Source organism: Trachemys scripta, chromosome 18 (assembly GCF_013100865.1).
Source record: "Trachemys scripta elegans isolate TJP31775 chromosome 18, CAS_Tse_1.0, whole genome shotgun sequence".
NCBI classification, from domain to species: Eukaryota; Metazoa; Chordata; order Testudines; family Emydidae; genus Trachemys; species Trachemys scripta.
In genome coordinates, this window is record NC_048315.1 from 12,232,749 (window position 1) to 12,250,788 (window position 18,040).

At 41.2% G+C, this 18,040-nt stretch overlaps 1 long non-coding RNA gene and 3 other non-coding genes across 4 annotated transcripts; all 4 read left to right on the forward strand.

The window, feature by feature from the left end:
• Positions 1–5,855: 5,855 nt before the first annotated feature.
• LOC117867756 lies at positions 5,856–5,929 on the forward strand. The gene has a single exon (XR_004643490.1). It is a non-coding gene; the product is annotated as a small nucleolar RNA SNORD65 (small nucleolar RNA).
• A 530-nt stretch (positions 5,930–6,459) lies between these two features.
• Positions 6,460–6,535, forward strand: LOC117867750. Its single transcript, XR_004643484.1, has one exon. It is a non-coding gene; the product is annotated as a small nucleolar RNA SNORD49 (small nucleolar RNA).
• Positions 6,536–9,361: 2,826 nt separating this feature from the next.
• LOC117867719 lies at positions 9,362–11,345 on the forward strand. Its single transcript, XR_004643475.1, has 3 exons — positions 9,362–9,801; positions 10,202–10,258; positions 11,170–11,345. It is a non-coding gene; the product is annotated as an uncharacterized LOC117867719 (long non-coding RNA).
• On the forward strand, positions 11,022–11,094 carry LOC117867755. Its single transcript, XR_004643489.1, has one exon. It is a non-coding gene; the product is annotated as a small nucleolar RNA SNORD65 (small nucleolar RNA).
• Positions 11,346–18,040: the final 6,695 nt, after the last annotated feature.

Genomic DNA, 18,040 nt, shown 5'->3' on the forward strand with positions numbered 1-18,040 from the left:
TATTCTGCAATAGTTATTTCAGGCAGTTGCCCTGTGTAGGCAAGCCCTTAGTTAAAAATAGATCTGATCAGGAAAAGGTAAAATAGTTTGCAAAAAATGTTGGAAATATTAATTTAGTTTACAGTTTTTGAAAATTGAAATTATTTTTTTTTCATTTTGCTTTGTGAAAAAGCCCACTTTCTTCCCCCTCTCCTCCAGAAATGGTAGAGAATATAGTAAGAGAAAGTAGGGGACTGGCGGGAGGGGAAACTACTTTCTTTTATTTTACTACTTCCCCACAATGTGGTTTTTGTTTTTTTTTTAGGGGGGGGGTGAGTAAAGTTTTTCAAACAAAAAAGTGAGTGGATTTTTTCCCCTCACTATTTTGAAACAAAAATCTAAATTTTTGTCAATTTTTCATGGAGAAATGTCATTGAAATATGAGGAAATTCAATTTTTTCCCACAAAAATGTTATCACAACCCCATTTTTCAATGAAAAAAATTCAACCCAACTCATGTTAAAATATATTAAAGTACTAAAACTGCACTTTTTATATTCTAGTCTAGATAAGCTTTTGAGTGAGGCTCATGAGAGACCTTAATGAATAAAGCAATAGGATTCTCTGTTGAATATGCCTGATACCTTGGTATTGCAACTGTAGCAATACCAAGGTATCAGGCATCCAAAGGATGATGGAGCAGTGTGCCAGTAAATCAAATCACTACACCCTCATACTGTAAATGAAAATATGGAGAGCTGCTTAATCATCTAATTGATAGAAAAGCAACAACTGCCCCTGTTAATTCTATTAGTACTACATCATAATTTCAATACTGTAACTGGGATGGGAGCCCTATAACTATAAAAAGTGACAGTCCTGTGGCACCTTATAGACTAGCAGATATATTGGAGCATAAGCTTTCGTGGGTGAATCTATAAATGTAAGGAATTATAAGGCCAGGTAATTGATAGGTTGATACGAAAAAGAGTGGGTGACTAAGGCACCTTCCTGTGTAAGTCGGGTCCTGACGAAAAGAGATGTAAACTATTTTCCTATTCTGAAATGACATGTCCATGAAGAATTGGCAGTATCTAAATAAGAGATGATTCACTGAAGCTGTGTCCTTTATCTTTGCCAAGTATAATCTAAAATTTAGTATAATTTAGGTCTGTTCTATACCACCGAGTTAGGTTGACACAAGGCAGCTTACATCAACCGAACTGTAAGTGTTTATACGTAAATTTCACTCCCACTGATGTGACTTCCCTGCTACGCTGACTTAACTCCACCTATGCAAGTGGCGTAGAGTCAAGCTCAATGTAGTTAGGTTGACGCAGTGTCAGTGTAGACACTGCGTTGTTTGTGTCAACTATGACTGGCTTTCAAGAGCCATCCCGCAATGCCCCACACTGATAGTACAATCAATACAAGCGCTCCTGATGATGCATACCAGCAACACACGGAGCAAAGTGTAGACATGCACAAGCAATGTAATGACTGTGGTGATTCTATGACAATGTAAGTTAGGTTGACTTAATTTTTAGTGTAGATGTACCCATAGAAGTTATGAAACTTCAGCAGAGTTGCATGTGTGAGAAAAAGTCTTTCAAGCAAATGGTGAATAAAAACCAACGGGTTCATAACCTGAATGATTGCAGTGGAGAAAAGCACCCCGTGGTAGATTGTAGGATGCCTCAAGTCAGCAGCTGTGTTCTATACAGATCTCAGTATTACCTAATAAAACACCATGCAGAAAATTTGCCCAGGCGGTAGCAGGCTCATCTCAACCTCTGTATGTAGTGTGGATGCCAGGTGAGGGGGATAGTGCCACAGTGAGTTGATTATGCCATGTCTGGGAGATCCTGCAGGGCATACATTATGGGACTCTAGGTAGGTAAAGGGATAGAAAGTTTCACCTGACTGCTGGTTTAAGTACAGCCTAGGTGATAGTGACTTAGTTGTTACAATTTAATGGGTGTTCAATAGTCTCAGTACAGTTCTCAATATAGGGCCCCCTGTCTCAAAAACTGCTGAAGCTCAGTTATTCTTGGTTCTAGGAGTCTGACAGAAATGGGTGTGAAGATGGGTCATGCAAGTCAAAGGTGAATTCCAGGAATTGTGTGCTCTGGTACATATTGTTATAAAGAGGATGGTGATCAAGTGTAATGGGCTTAATCTGCAGCCAGGGAGATTTAGGATAGATATTAGGAAAAACTTTCTGCCTATAAGGGTTGTTAAGAGCTGGAATAGAGGCTTCCAAGGAAGTTGTGGAATCCCCATCACTGAAGGTTTTTAAGGACATGTTGAAGATATACCTGACGTTTATGGTCTGGGTTTACTTGGTCCTGCCTCAGTGCAGAGGGCTAGACTTCATGTACTTTTGAGGTCCAGTCCAGCCCTATGTTTCTATGTGATCAATCAGATCTCTAGAGTTTTAACACTAAAAATAATCGCATCCATCCCTCTATCTCAGGGGTAAGCAACCTATGGCACACGTGCCAAAGGCGGCACGCAGGCTGATTTTCAGTGGCACTCACACTGCCCGGATCATGGCCACCGGTCCGGGGGCCTCTGCATTTTAATTTAATTTTAAAGGAAGCTTCTTAAACATTTTAAAAACCTTATTTACTTTATATACAATAGTTTGGTTATATATTATAGAAAGAGACCTAAAAATGTTAAAATGTATTACTGGCACGTGAAACCTTAAATTAGAGTGAATAAATGAAGACTCGGCACCCCACTTCTGAAAGGTTGCTGACCCCTGCTCTATCTTATAGCCCCAGGTTGTCTATACCATACAAAGTATAAAAAGCCCTATGATCGCCTTCTCCCTGTAGATAGCCCTAGGTTACTGAGACACTTTCTTGGGCAGGCAGGATTATAAATCACCTTGGTATCTCCCTCACCCTGCCTCAGCAAGAGGAAGATTGGCTGGTTATAAACTGGATGTCTGCTCCCTGTTACTCCAGTCCGTTAGCCAGCTCAAACAATGTTCTCAGAAGCAGTCAGCCTTTACTTTGCCTTGCCGTTTAACTAGGTCCACCCTGGTCCCCAAGCCATGTTGAAAAGCATTCCTGTGGCATCCACCTCCTGTCACTGGCCACTCACAGAAATTACCATGTACGCTATCTCCAAGGAGACAGTGTACACACCTGCTTACTTGATTCGACCAAGAAGACACATCCTATGTAATATCACAGCATTGAGATGATTTTATAGTCAAAACAGAATATGTATTAGCAAAGATCAGAGATTCTCAGATTCAAGTAACTGAGTATGAATACTGGAAACAGTGATGGTTACAAATAAGAAAAAAGTATATAACACATACTTCTTCTAAGGGACTGAACTTAACTTTCACAGGCCTTGTCTAAAGAAAACATCTCAGTGTTACTAGCAACAGAGAGTCCTGTGGCACCTTTAAGACTAACAGATGTATTGGAGCATAAGCTTTCGTGGGTGAATGCCCACTTCTTCGGATGCCTGTAATGGAAATTTTCAGAGGTAGGTATAAATATTCTGGCAAGAATCTCTCTGTTGCTTTTTACAGATCCAGACTAACACGGCTACCCCTCTGATACTCAGTGTTATTAGCATTTCCCCCCTTGGTTCAGGATCCAACTTTCATGGAGGTAAAAAATATTGTCCTTTTTGCTCCCTTAGCCATAGACAACTAAACGTTTCTTTTTCCTTCTCATAGTCCAGTAAACCTTTGAAATGTATCCTTTTGATGTGTACACTCAGATAAGATTCTCCAGCATTCTGCTTTCTCGGTTTTTGTTTACCTCCGGTGCAAATTAACTCCTCTTGTATTTGACTTATCCTGCTTAATTTATGTTGGAGAGCTAGGTAGAGAGGTCAATTAAAATTCCGTTGTTTGGGGAAAACATTTATCAACGCTGCCTGGTTACATAGTTTAAAGATATTTTTAGCACATGCACAGAACGCCTGGAATGATGCTGGTACATAGTCCCACAATGCTTAGGATGGTCAGGATGCAATAAGCTTTCCTGTGATAGCCCCCAGGGCAGTCTTGGTAGATAATTCCATGTCGGCACTGTGAGAGGTGGAGTGAGTGTGTCAGGCCTGAAGAGAGCGGCTGACAGAATAGTGAGCCGCCAGGGGGCCTCTGTGCCACCGCTACCTGAGCTCCGCAACTGTCCCCTTTGCAGAATAAGACCCTCTGTCCCTTTAAAAGGCAGGCAAACGCGATCATGGTTGCCCCCCCCCCCCCGTATCCTGCGATCGAGATGGTACGTTCCACCAGCGCTGAGGCGTGCTCTAGAGTCTTGACGGCCTACGATGATCCTCCCCTCCCCCACAGGATGGTACATTCCAACTCCTTAAAACCCGCCGCCCTCCCGCGCTTCGCTCTCTCCCTGACTGGTAAGTGGCGCTGGAACGGGGCTGCCTGAGGGGACAGCGGCTTTGGGGCGGGGAAGCGGGGCTGGGCCCCTCGTGCGCTAACCTGAGGGAAGTGGGGGGGCTGCCTCCCCGTCCCGCGCTCGGTAGGGGGGATGGGCTCGCGGCATCCGGGCCTGAGGGGGCCGTTGGGACTGCAGCGCGCGTGCGCTGGGCGGGAGCCGGGGGCTCCGGTGGGCGGGGAGGGGGCGACACTGAGCGCGCTGTCGGCCCGGCGGGCACAGCTATGGGGGACTGACCGAGCCTCCGTGTGTCCGTCTTACGGGCTGGGCGACCCGCGTGGTCCCGAGGCGCCGGGGGGAAGATGGCGGCGGCGGCTGCCCGAGGCCCAGGCACGGCGTGCCCAGCGCTGGGCGCCTCGTGCGCGGCTCCGCCGTTGAGGGAAGATGGCGCTTGCAGCTGTGCTGGGGGGGACGCCCTGCCCCGGGGCACGGCGGGGTTCATGGCCCTGGGCCCGCCTAGCTTTGCTGTAGGGCTCGGGGCCCCCTTTATCCTGGACAGGCGATTACACTGGGGGGAGACTGAGAATGAGACTGAGAAGTTGCAGTGGGGGAGGTCCAGGTTGGATATTAGGAAACACTATTTCACTAGGAGGGTGGTAAAGCACTGGACTGGGTTACCTGGGGAGGTGGTGGAGTCTCCTTCCTTGGAGGTTTTTAAGGCCCGACTTGACAAAGCCCTGGCTGGGATGATTTAGTTGGGGTTGGTCCTGCTTTGTGCAGGGGGTTGGACTAGATACCTCTTGAGGTCTCTTCCAACCCTGATAGTCTATGAACTGCTGCTGCAGTGTGACTGAAACAAAAGGATATCCTAGGCATCAAGAGTAGAATCTGAGCAGGGAGTGGAAGGGATGATCCGACTCAGCCAGTTGTGTTTGTTCCCTATATTGTTTAAAACTTTGTTGTGGAAGACACCCACGCTGGCTATTAAGGGCTGAGAAGTTGGAGTAAGATCTGCAATTCTGTTCTTCCAATCAGAAATAGGAATACAAGATTTAATTTGCTTAATAGTGCTCAGACTAAAGTTTCCTATAGAAAAAGCAGGGTTTCCTTTCCTGTATCATAATCAAAAAGGGTGAACCACCTTTTGTCCTTTAAAAACAACAAAGAGTTTGGTGGCACATTAAAGACTAACAGATTTATTTGGGCATAAGCTTTCGTGAGTAAAAACCTCACTTCTTCGGATGCATCCTTTGTCCTTTGCCAGTTTATGCATGTGCTAGGGAGTAGAATACAAAAGTTCTCCAGCACTGTCCTGTAGCAGTGGTTATAGTTCTGGATTCTGCAGGGCACTTAAATTCAGAAACTGAAGTTATGGATAATGTATAGCAAGCTGTAATAAGGGAATTACTGAACTTTAATTACATGCAAAAACCTAGTTGAGTCTTAATGCTGCTTTCAAAATGAGCATTTTAATAGTCCTATAGAGTTGGTCAAATTAAAGGTGCATAATGATGAAATAAAACCGAAAATAGCTGGAATTACCGACAGATTGTTGGTGGTGAGAAGGTTTTTTTCTGAATAAACCTACAAAATATCCTTTGTATAATACTGTAATATTGTCCTCTAATAATCAATATTTCCTCTTTTTAGGGCAGAATGGTATCTTGAAGTATATGGTAAGCTTTATTTTTGCACTAACTTGTATAAATTCTTAAGCCAGTTTGGGGATTTTACTTGCATATTGACAAACTCTAAAGTTGAAACATGGCAGTCCCATTCATCATATTCTGGATGTGGGGGGGGGGACAGACTCTAGTTAGGTACTTGACTAGTAGTGCACCATATGGACCTGGGCTAATGCAAAAGGAAAAGCTGATAGAAAGATTTGTGGGTTTTTTTGGAGTTGCTCCATGAGGGTTGAAATAGAAGCACTTTGGTGTATTCAACTGTAAGTTACCAGTCTGAAGCTGATGGTTAGTTGATTAAGTTACGGATTTGATGAGCTAATGCTTTGCAGCTTACCCCTAGTTAAGGGGAAAGTTAGAGCAAAATTTGCAAGTGTTGGGCTTGTGTTAAATGCTTATCTACACAAACAAATGCAAAAAGCTGTTGACATGATGATACCCTTGAATAGGAAGTGCCGTCAGATGCGAGAACTGACGATAACCTTCTCAACTTGTCTGAAATACAGCTATATGTATATTGTATTCAAATTGTCAGGAGGCCTGTATGCTAAACTTGGCTGTTTGTGTTGTGCTAAAATGACACTAGTACTAGGAGCCAAAAGACAATCAGGCATGCAGTTTATTTGAAGACTGGCTCTTCCATGCTTGCTGTTTTCACTGCAGCCTCAGTCTACTCAGGGCATCATGTAATGTCCATTTTTGTTCTCTTGTTTCCATTTACTCTGTAGACTTTGATATTTCAAAGGAGTGAGATGTCTACAGGAAGGGTGGATAGCAGCTCCCTTGCCTAATCTGCGTGGAAAAGGAGAACTGGGTCATGGCTTACCAAAACGTGATGGAAAAGTGGAGCCTTCTGTTCTTCAGACCCTCTTAATACACAGATTCAAGGTCAAGAGCTGAAACTGGATATTGCATAATTACACTGCTGTACAGCCAAAATGCTTCTGAAATAAATGTAGTCAAACTTTACTAATTCTGGGTCACTGAGAATGAAAATGATTCTTAAAATTGTTGATTGGCTCTAGTTTTTAAGATATGCTATTGGGTCAGTATATACGACCCTTGACTTGGGAATGTCGGGGGATAAGTGAGTTATAAAGGGAAGGGATCTCAATTTAAACAAGAAATGACTAAAATACATCTTTGACAGGATCCATGAATAAATCTATGACTGGGTTTGGACAGTACTTGCTTTTTAGGCAAAACAATGAATGATGCAATCTGAAGCTGGTATTGCACCATACATGATATGAATTGCCTCATGTTATTCCTAGAAGTCATGGATGATGCAATCATAACGAAGCTTGCATCACTCTGCTGAACAAATTGCCCTATGTCAGCTCTAGAAATTATACAGTGTCGTGCTCTCTTATTTGTCAGTGTTTGATTTTGCAAAAAGGGACACATTTCTGTTTAGCCGAAGTGAGCAGAGATGCCTTGTACTTGTGTGAACAGTGCAGATAACTTCTGCTATGTTTGTGGTGAAGTGACTTTTGCATCACAAAAGCGCAGTATAACCACTATGGTTAAGAAAGCCTATCACCTTTATTTTGGCTGCAAAATTGGAGATCAGGACAAGAGGTGGGCCCCACACATATGCTGCAACACTTGTGCAACAAATCTTCGCCAGTGGTTGAACAGGAAAAGGAAATCTATGCCTTTTGCAGTGCCAATGATTTGGAGAGAGCCAACAGATCATACCAGCAATTGTTACTTCTGCATGGTGCCTCCAGTTGGGAAAGGTGTGTCAAAGAAGAAAAAAGGAACTGTGCATTATCCAAACATTCCATCAGCTATACGCCCAGTACCCCACAGAGAAGGACTGCCGGTTCCTGATGCACCAGAATCATTCTCACTTGAGTTAGACGAGGAAGAGGATGAAACTTCTGGTCCTGAACCATCAATGTCACAGGACGCACATTTTCTCCCATCCTCCTCCTCTGAACCACACCTCATAACACAAGGTGAACTGAATGACCTTGTCAGGGATTTGGAACTACCCAAGAGTAAGGCAGAGCTGTTGGGCTCCAGACTACAGCAATGGAATCTCCTGGCAGGTGGTGATAGGGTTTCCATGTTCCGTGACCGTCAAAAGGATCTTGTCCCATTCTTCTTCATGGAAGGTGATCTTGTAGCCTGCAACGACATCGATGGTGTGATGGCAGCCCTCAACATCGTTCACAATCCAGATGAGTGGAGACTGTTCGTTGATTCATCGAAGACAAGTCTTAAAGCTGTTTTACTGCATAATGGCAATGTTTTGCCATCAATTCCAGTTGGTCATGCAGTCCATAAGAAGGAAACCTATGACAACATGAAACAACTTTTGAGGTGCATAAACTATGACCAACATCAGTGGCAGCTTTGTGGCGATTTGAAGGTTGTTGCTCTCTTGCTTGGTCTGCAGACTGGGTACACAAAGTACTGCTGTTTTCTCTGCGGATGGGATAGTTGTGCAAGAGATTCCCACTACATCAAGAAAGATTGGCCATTACGACAGTCATTGGAGCCTGGGAGGAAAAGCGTTCAGCATCCACCACTTGTTGAATCAAGGAAGATTTTGTTACCACCCTTACACATCAAGCTGGGTCTGATGAAGTACTTTGTCAAGGCCATTGACAAAACACAAGCAGCTTTCAAGTACCTCCGTGGAAAATTTCCAAGGTTAAGTGAAGCTAAGATAAAGGAAGGTGTCTTTGTTGGTCCTCAGATTCGTGAACTTCTTCGAGATGATGCATTTGACCATGCACTGCGTGGCAAGGAAAAGACGGCATGGAAAGCCTTCCAGTTAGTGGCAATAAATTTTCTCGGAAACAACAAGGCAGACAACTACAGGTTGTTGGTGGAAAACCTCCTCAAGGCATACAAAAGCCTTGGTTGCAACATGTCACTAAAGATGCATTTTTTGCACTCTCATCTAGATTTTTTTCCACTGAACTGCGGAGCAGTGAGCGACGAGCACAGCGAGCGATTTCACCAGGACATTGCAACAATGGAGAAACTCTATCAGGGCAAATGGAGCCCATCAATGCTTGCAGACTATTGCTGGACAGTGACAAGAGATGCTCCATTTAATGAATACAAGAGACAAACCAAGAAGCGCCGAGTAGACACTGAATAGGACTAAACTATGTACATAATAGTCTTTTGTCTCATAATAAATTTTATTTATATAACCCTTTTGCTGATTTTTAAAGTGTTACATAAACAGGACAGGTGAAATATGATCATGTAAAGCAACCATAAACACATGAAGACCTAGGTTTACAATTTATGATTAAAACTCTATCTGCACAATATACATAAACATAGAATGTAAAAACTTAAATATCTTAGAAACAGTAGCCAATCAGTTGTTTTAATTGTCATATTTGAATTTAGCACATAATGTGCTATTTATTATGTATTTTGATCTCTGAAGCGGACGACTTCTCAAAAATTATAGACCAGTGTTATGTAAGTTGTGACAGACCATCTTGTCCCCACTAGACGTGGGCATCCACCACAGGAGGCAGATTTTTCCAGCTCTCTTCTCTTGCACTTGCCTATAGCTTAAAGTGTGCAAGGTGTCAAGTTATATTTCACTAGCTTAATAGAAGACCTATGTAAGGGTTCTGTTCTACACAAGAATAGCTTCTAGTGAAATTCAGCTGTACAGTTCTCCAGTATATGGCAGCAGCGGACTGGTAATGTAGTCATTGAGGAATCTGGACAGAAAACGTTCTCTCCCCACCATCCTGTTGTAATTCCAGATCACTTGTCTACAGGTACTTTTTTCCCTTTCCTGATAAAATGTGATGCTACAGTAAAGATTGAATATTTCTAATCCTGTATATGGTCTCAAACATAACTGTACTGTTAAAAGTGTTTACACATGTACATCCTTAGACATCAGAAAATAACATGTCAGGCAATTCTTAATCACATCCCTTGTAAGTTTGGACCCTGATAGTTTTTCAGCTAATCTGCTTCCCTTCCCTCTGAGTGAACTCTCAATTTTCCCTTCTTGACCAAACCTCCCCCCCATAATGAGTCTTAGTTTACAGAACCAATGTGCCTAGACATCACTAGCAGCTCCCTTTGCAACCTGTCCTCTATCATTTTAATGTTGGTTTGGAAACTTGTTACAGCTTTTTTTCTTTTTTTTTTTTCCCCCAAAATTATCAGGGAAGTTAAATGAGATTCCTGCAGTAAAGAAAGTACAGCACTAGAAAATCTTTTTGGGTGAGTTTGAATACAAATATATTTTGCTTTCCACCACCAACTCTGAACAACTTTTTTCATGAGTAATATACCTGAATGTACGGATGCTAGATATCTAAACTGTATTCTTAAATTTGTTCACTTAAATTTGGGTTATTGCTGATTATGCACTATATGTATCTGACTTCTTTAAAAACAAACTTTGTATTTGGATAATCTAAGCACTATACCCCGATGTACGGACATCCTTTTCTCAACCTATGTAGTTAATTTTTTTAACATGTGTTCATAAAATCTAAATGAGAAATTGTCAGCTACATTTGCTATTCATTTTAGACTCTAAGGGGCATAATTGATTAGCAGACTCCGTGAGATACCACCTTTTCTAAAAACATGCAGTGCTAGGTTAAAAATTTTAAGGGCTAAAAAAGTTAACCACTGATGTGCTTGATGTTGTACAAGAGAGTTGTCCCTCCATCATATTTGTTCACTGAATGAAAGCTTATCAAGTGCAAATAAGTGAATAATACTGAGACATTGATGAACTGGAGGTGAAAGCCCATGTGGTTGTATGGGTGTAATTCATAAAGTGTAAAAAATGGCTGAGAATTTAAATTAAATGGTAAGACATCAAATCCCAGTGGTGATTGAACCTGCTGATACTCTAAACACAAAACTCAGCCATGTTTGTAGCTTTTTTTCATTACTTAAAACATTCTAGGTTTCAGTGACAATCCTGGAATCTTGTATATTTATAAATGTGTACCATTCAGTACAAGATATCAAATGATGAAATTCACCAAAAATAGCTGGAATTACCGGCAGATTGACTAGTGGTGAGCAAAGGTTTTCTGAAGACATCTTGTATACTAATGAATTGGTTGGGTAGAAGTTCCATTGCACTGTAACTTATTTGTCATATTGTGTTGCAGGTGTCCTTATTGCAAGCCTGTCTGTCTGCGATAGAAGAACATCACAAAATATCCAAAAGACCCTGAGAATTAGCAACTGTGTTTTTGTGAGCATTATCAAATGTGTCTGATCACTCTTTTACAAGTAGAAGATGCATACTGTTGAGTGCACAAATTAAAATTTTCAAATCATTGTACTCTTGGTCTTTATTTCAAATAACAAACTCATTGTTCATAATAGAAAATTACCCCTTTATGTAATTTAAAATACAGCATTTACACAAATGGATACTATCATTAACTACAGTGTGCAGTTTTTTCAGCAAAGTATAAGGTAATACAAATAAACTTTGTAACTAGAACATACTGGATTTTTGACATTTTTGCTTCGTTTAAACACAATTGCCTCTTTTAAAATGCTGCCTGTAGCTGAACTGTTTCCTTTAAAGAGTGCTCAGCCTTTAAGCTTAAGTAGCATTAGTGAAACATGCCTCACATATAGTTCATGGGGAGGTCAGGGAAGGGGACCCTGCTTGTTTTCAGTTACAGAATCTGAATTCTCTGCTCATCTGATATGGTCTAAAGGAGAGAATCTCTTGTTGACCCAGCTTCTGTTGGAGAAAGACATGCTATTGTGGAATGCTCTGTAAGCTTGAAAGTTTGTCCCCCAACAGAAGCTGGTCCAATTAGGGATATTACCTCACCTGCCTCTTTAACACATACACAGTGTTGCAGTTGTGGAACTTTAAATGACTGCTTCCTACTGCAATAACCCTTTAGTTAGAGCAAGTAACATTTAAAATGTGCTGGCTGCACAGAAGTCTTTTCATACCCTGCTGCTCATTTTTTACATACTTTGTTTACAATTCACTGATTTCTTTAAATACTTCAAGGAGGAAGATTTCCTCCTGGAAGTAGACATGTATCTTAATCTTTGAGGTGGGCAGACCATTGAATGAGCAATCCATTAATCAGTCGTCCAAAACACACTACGTGGTTAACAAGGTGTAAAAGTTTGCACCATAATGGAATTTTCAAGCACGTAATTCCACAGCAAACAAAATGGAAAGAAGGGTTTCTATATCACCACCATCTTTGGCCTTACACTGCAGGTTCTCTTGAGGAATAAAATGAATGCTGAAGATCTCCCACATACAGCAGAATTTGCAGAGGGGGCAGGGTAACATTCCAGTCAAAGTTGTGTATATTGCAAACATACCAATTTCAAACAACTGGTTAATAAGTTTTAAAGTTGTAAGGCCCCACTAGGTCTGGATTGTTAAGTAACATGCTTGGGTGTAATGAAAATGGCATGGGAAGAAGCCACATCTCTTCACATCTTTAAGGTGTTGAGACTGTTTTCTAGTGAGCTGTGACATTTAGCCACTCTGTAGAGTAGGTCAACATTTCAAGTTTAATATTTGACATTCAGGCTCCTTTCCTATAAGGCTGAAGTACTGGTTTCCTCCTTGTGTCCAAAAGTTGTCAAGTGTTTTATAGTAAAATGTACAGACATAAGCTATTTGCTTATACTAACTTGTCCCCATTTGTTTATGGGGTAGGGAATGAAAGGGCTCATAAGCTTAAGTTTCAGCTATAACTGGTCTTCCTGTTTAGGAACTTGGGGCTGGACAGGTCTGTTCATTAATGAGATGCAGCTGAGGGGGTGGGGCAGGTGTTTCCTATAACGAGTCAGGCTGCCTTTAAGAAAGGGGAGACAGTGGGAGGCTGCTGTGGAAAAGGGCCTTGTGCTCAGCTAAAACACAAAGGAAGCACCCTGCAGTGCCCAGGAAAGGGGCTGAATTTGCTTGTTTAGTAATGACTTGGTGAGACCATTGTTGAAGGTCAGCATGATGGTGGCAGAAGATTTCCTGTTTATGATTTCTAGTCTGTTGGACATTGTCAGATTTGGACTTTGAGGACTTTATCTTTGGGTTTGGGAGACTTAAGTTGGTCTTAATAATTGAGCCTAAAGACGTGTTACCAAAATGCAGACTCTGTGAAGGTCCCTGCTCAAGAGCCTGAGGGAGAAACTGAGACAGGGCACTGCAGTGCCAGAACTTGCTCTAAGGAGTTGATACGTGATGGTGGTCAGTGATACTACTAACTGAAAGAAGATACTTCAGGCCACTTGTCCTAGCTCTGAGATGGATACAACTGCCTAGGTAGAAAATGGGTAACATTCACTTCCAGTCAGTGGAGAACGTAGAGGAGATTCTGTCCAACGTACCCATGTTCTTTATCATTGGTAAGCATTTATATTACACTAGTTCTGTTCTGTGCAAACATCAGAACTAATCCCTGCCCTGGATTGCAGACTAAAATGCAAAAAGTGAAGGGGTAGCACCTGTGGATTTAGTATAAAAGTGAACCACTATGATGAATCGGTACAACTTTGTTCATTTTGACTTTTTGTTACAACCCTTGTGCGGGGAAAGTAAATAGGGTATCTGGGGCTGAGATCAACTTTGCTATGGCTAAAAAGCCAGGACTCTAGCAATAGAGAAACTTCATGTCTGCTATTCGATATGCTGCCACACCAGTATCTGGTTTTATTGTAAAAAGGTGGGGTATCAAAGATTACTTCATTATAATCTCTTTGGTTTTGAACATGTTTGCTGAGGCTTTGGAACTAGCCACTTAACACCACTGAAAAATTACTGAAGAAGTTTGTCCACATGGTGTCACTATGGGAGAGATTTTGAATTTAGCTTGCTTTTGGTAGTATTGGCCTTCTGTCATGCTGATTTTTCTCAAGAAACAAAAAAAAATTGTTAGATACTTTGCAAGAAGTTGGACCTTGTTACTGCAATATACAAACCAAGCTGACTGTAGATACAGTCAGCTAACTTCAGCTCACAAATTCATAGACTAGGGACTCCACCTGGTAGGGGCAGAAGCAGTCAAAGCAGGGACTGCTGCACTCTGGGGGAGGGAGAAAATTGGGCCCAGCCAGAGCTGGGCAGGAAAGAAACCTGCCGAGGAGCCAACCACAGACGCTAGCGGAAACAGCCAAATGAGGGACTGCTGCACTGAGGGGGCGGAGGTAAAATGGAGCCTAGCTGGGGCCACTCTTCTCCCTTCCCTGTGGGCTTAGGAGAAAACTGCAGAAAGGAGCCAGCCAGAGACTCTGGCAGGTAGTCGCAGAAGCGACCAAAGCACAGAGCTCTGGACATGGAGAACTTTCTGCAGTTCTGACTGGCCTTTCTCTGCTCTGTGCTGTATGCTCCAACCCTCTCTTCTCCCTCACATTCTCTTCACCTCACCTTCACTCCACCCTGGCCCCCTCACCCTCTCTTCCCTTGTCCTTACATGTAGGTGATCCCCCTCCTAACTAACAACGCCCATTTTCAAAAAAAAAAAAAAAAAAGTGGAACTAACCTGCCATTTGCTGCCATCACATTGTTCACTCTGCTGTTGTATTCTATCCCTTTCCCCATCCCCCTGGGTTTTGTCTACTTAGATTGTAAGCTCTTTGGGATGGGGCCATCTACTAATCTGTTTGTACAGCACCTAGCACAATGCATTACTATACAGAACACGATTAATAATAACGAGATGGGGTCACTGTCTGTGAAAGGACTTCAAACTACATGCAGCATTCACTTCAGTAGTGCTGGGGGTGCTGTCGCAGCCCCTACCTTGAAGTAGTATTAACAAACACCAAATACATCGTTTACATGGTTTCCATCATCAGCACTCCCTCATAAAAATTGTTCCAGCACCCCTGACTCACTTCACCTATCTCTGAAATGGGGATACTGCTGGCCTGTAAAATGGCAACACTTGGGCTTCTACTTTGTTGTATTGTACGATTTTTTTAAAAACATTGTTTTTGGTTGTAGTGCCTATAGGCCCTAATGAAGATCAGGGCCTCCTGCGAGGCACTGTATAACACAGAGTAAGAGTCCCTGCCCTAAAAAGCTTGTATTGTGTTTTAAATAGACAGGTGGGAGGCGAAAGAAGATGTAGACATGAAGACACAATGCCTTGTGTCAGAATGCTTACAACCCCAAATCGTACCTAGAAAATCAAAATGGGCTGAGATGCAGATGAAAGAGTTAATTGAGATAATTTTATAACAATACCATCTTAATCTGATCACTTCCATGTTTCCTTTTGCAGCAAAGGAGGTGGATCACTAGGTGTGATTTGAAAGACAACCACTTACACCAGGAAATGAAGAAAATCCAGATTCAAAAGAAACTACTGAGGCCATCTGGGAGGTAGGTTGTAATTACCTAAACAACCAATTTTTATATAGTGTAAAGAATAGTTAATATAAAAATAATCTTTTGTTTTCTTTCTAACCCCTGTTCAACCAAAACTTTTCTCTGAATCATGAGATTCTCATTGTGCATCACAAGCTAATTGGCCCCCTACCTTTCATGTTAACTTGTTTTGCTAAATGTTTTTGATATCTCTAAAACATTGTAGTTGTACTCTCTTAAATAGTCATCTAAATGAATTTTTTACTTGGATCTTTGTTCTTCATTATCTCATTTCTTATTTTCTCAAATTGACAGAATAAGTATAAGGCTCCAATGTTGCTAAAGCTTTTGTCCATTGGAGCTACTCCCATAATTAAAATTCACCACATACCTAAATTTTTGCAGGATTGGGGCTTAAATGTTTAAATTTTATTTGTAATCCAACGAGGCTACAGAATGTAGTTTGTGGTGAAGAAATATATCAATATAGTATGTGAACCCGGGAAGCACATATACAAATATTTTGAAAAGTCAGCATGTTTCTGTAAACTACAATAAATAACAAAGTGAAACTGTATTCTTGCTATTACAAAAGAAATTGCATAGCTATGCAATAGTTACCCAAAATGTTTGGTTTAACGAGAACATAGAAAGAGCACTGTATTTCACAGTAAGTTTCTGACCTCTTCAATGGAGCATGCAAACTGCGTGTTGTTACTAATTAGATTCTTCTTTTTTGAATGCAAAGCAGAGCACTATGAAACACTGATTGTTCAAACACTGTTTAATTAAAATCCTTAATAGAATCACAGTCTGTTCTGCTGTGTTGTGAAATGGAAATGTAATCAAAAGCACTTTTTGTATTACAACAAGTGTGAGGCAAGTTTTTTTTTTTCTTGGCGTAGTTTTAGTATATTGTAAACTTGTTCAGCGTTTTTGTTGAGACAAAACAAAATACATTTCTCAGATGATGTGTTATACGTAGAAAGTTTATTTATTTTAAAGGTTTAAAAACATCATCTGGAAAGAGTACAAGTTTGGGCTGCAAGGGAATCTGACCTCTGATTAAATAAGACTACAAACTCCACTGATGTTAATGGCCATTATATACTGTCACAGACCTTGGGTAGAGGGAAGCAACTCAGCAAATGTTTGCTTGATAGTTTAGCTTGCTGGGTTTTTTATTTTTATGTAGTCTGTGGATGAATTGGCTGCAGTCTACGGCTAATGTTTTGTTTAAAACCTTTGTTTTTATTAACAAAAAAAGCCTCTTTTCTAATATATGTTAGCTTATTGAGATTGCAAATTGGAAGTGTTCCTGCTGAGTAAACTATAAGGTGTTGATTTGGGACTATTTAGCTACATTCAGAAGACACTTTATTAGCTGGAATTTGGGTTATAAGACAATGGTATCCATCATAAATAGCTATTATAGATTAACTATCTTCACCATTAATGACCTTCAATTTGTTGGTGGTTTGTTGATGAAATGATATAAACAATATAGTTTCCCAGCAGGGATCCTCAAACACCATTTGTTGCTTAAATGGATGTGTAACAAAGGCTCATCCTTATTAAAATTGTGCATTGATTGAACTAACTTCTGTTTCATAAACATGAAATATATAACTGTCAGTCCTTCTGTGGGGAAAATAAAATGGATTCATTTGCATTGCATTTGCAATGTATTTAGTTTTGCAGAGTTATTAGGAAATAAGCAATGGAAAGGTCTTGAATTAAAATTATTTTGAGTAGCAAAAGCTTGAGAGAAAGTGGCAGCTTGCTCCCCCAGAGCTTAACAAGAGCTAAACTCAAGTCCATGAATAAATTTAAAACCTATCAAAAGATTAAGGCTGCAAGAAAATAATGATAAACATTAGATGCTGAAAGCAAGAATGGCTCCCAGTCTGAGATGGGAATATCCTGTTGCAATTCATTTATGAGCAAATTCAGTGCTGATGTAAGGTGCCCTGATACACCGAACACCTACTATAGGTTATGACTAGAAGTTTCAATCCTGATCCGGAGTGGCCACTGCTGTGGTGAGAAGGTGATTATACTTTTTTATGCTGAGACGGCCACTGAGGATGCTATTTGTGACTGTTTTATGTGTTGCAGGTACTTGGTTAGTAGAAACATCAGTGAGACCACTGAGCTCATTTTCACATAGGCCAACAAGCAGCCATCAGATGGTAGTGATCTTTGATCTGTGCCCATAGAGTTTGTGAGGTGCCTGCAGTCGTGAAGGAGAGTTGCATGCAGGCATCTGAAGGCAGAATTAGACCTGTAGTGAAGTGGAAAGAAAAGAATACTCTCATGTGGAGGTTCCATTTCCAATGTGGGTGAAAGTGCATAAATACCCAGTGTGCCTGTAAAAACTTGCACTGTAAATGTAAGAGTAAAAACTGGGGTGCTCTCAGGGAGGTAACAACTGGAGTTCCACCTGATACTTCTCTCTCTTTCTGTTACTGCGGGAAGACATGGCAAATCCTCTATTTCACTTTCCCTCTGAGCTCTTGCTTTCAATTTCCTGCTCTCGCTGCAGCACAAAGTCAATGGTACTTAGGCTTCTAAGTCACTTAGGTTAAAGTTTGGAAAGGTACCTACGTGAACTTCAGTACTGAATTGAAATTCCACAAATAGCCAAGTTCTGCCAGCGACAAGGGTAGGCTTGGTTGGTA